Genomic DNA, 1253 nt, shown 5'->3' with positions numbered 1-1253 from the left:
ATCTATATATATATATATATATATATATATATATATATATATATATAATCTCTATCATTTTTACTGTAGTTTATCATTGCCATTGTTTACTGTTCTGTCTGGAGCAGGTCTCTTGTAAACGAGTCCTTGTGGCTCCATGAAGCCAACCTGTATAAATAAAAGGTTGAATAAATCATTATGTATATCTATATATTCATTCAACCTTTATTGATACAGGCTAGTCCCATTGAGCCAATAGGACTCATTTACAAGAGAGACCTGGATGTTAACAAAGAGTGATGACAACAGTGGATAACAAACTGTTTTTCAATTGTAAAACAAACAATTAAAAAAAATTAAATTTGTATGAATAATTTGTGAATGTGTATTGTTGTTGTCGTTGTTATCAGTGTCTTATTATCTTGTGCTCTGGTCCAGTGTCTTCATGGACGATGTGTGTGAGGGTGGGCATGTTTGGAGGTTGCTGTGTTGAAGCTCCATGGATCAGCCTCTCTGCAGCTCTCAGCACCTTCACTGAGCCTTGAGGGAATCACTGAGCTGCTCTTGTTCTTCACAGTTAGAAGGTGGGAGCTCTCGTCAAATGATGATCTCCAGCATCATCTTGTTCATGCCAGGCTTTTCATCCACTGACCACAGCCACCTGGAAACATCAGGGGGACCAGTAGCTGTTTAACACATCTGGAAGGAAACCAGTGAAATTTTAATATGACCATGACCATTACGATATGATGTTATGTGGGGGAGAGGTGGAGCAGAGGTTACAAGATGGGCCTGTGATGGGAAAGTCACAGGTTCAACTCCCGGTACCGTCAACATCAAAATGAGGTGGAAAAGGTGAAATACCCACACCTGCCTCCACCCTCATTGGCCCCACCCTGGTCCCCTGAGCAAGGCACTCAACCCCCACCATCTGCTCCTAAACAGGTCTCTCTAGAAAATGAGTTCTCGTGACTCAATGAAACTACCTGTATAAATAAAGGCTAAATGAAAAAAATAAAAGTTTAAAATAGAAATACTCACATCATTAGGCCGAGGTTGTGTGTGAGACGTGCACGTTCCTGAGAGTGTGTGTGTGACGTGCACGTTCCTGAGAGGCCACAGACAGAGCAGCTCCAGTTTTTGTTGAGTTCCTGTAATCCTGCAGTTTTCAAGCTGAAATGAAAAAGCATCATGAATATGAACTTTACAGTCTATAGTTACCTGTTTATATAAACACATGGAGGTGTCTCACCTTGTGACTGACAATAAAATAT

Source organism: Nematolebias whitei, chromosome 7 (assembly GCF_014905685.2).
Source record: "Nematolebias whitei isolate Nwh7 chromosome 7, NemWhi1, whole genome shotgun sequence".
NCBI classification, from domain to species: Eukaryota; Metazoa; Chordata; class Actinopteri; order Cyprinodontiformes; family Rivulidae; genus Nematolebias; species Nematolebias whitei.
This window is presented reverse-complemented; position numbering follows the sequence as displayed.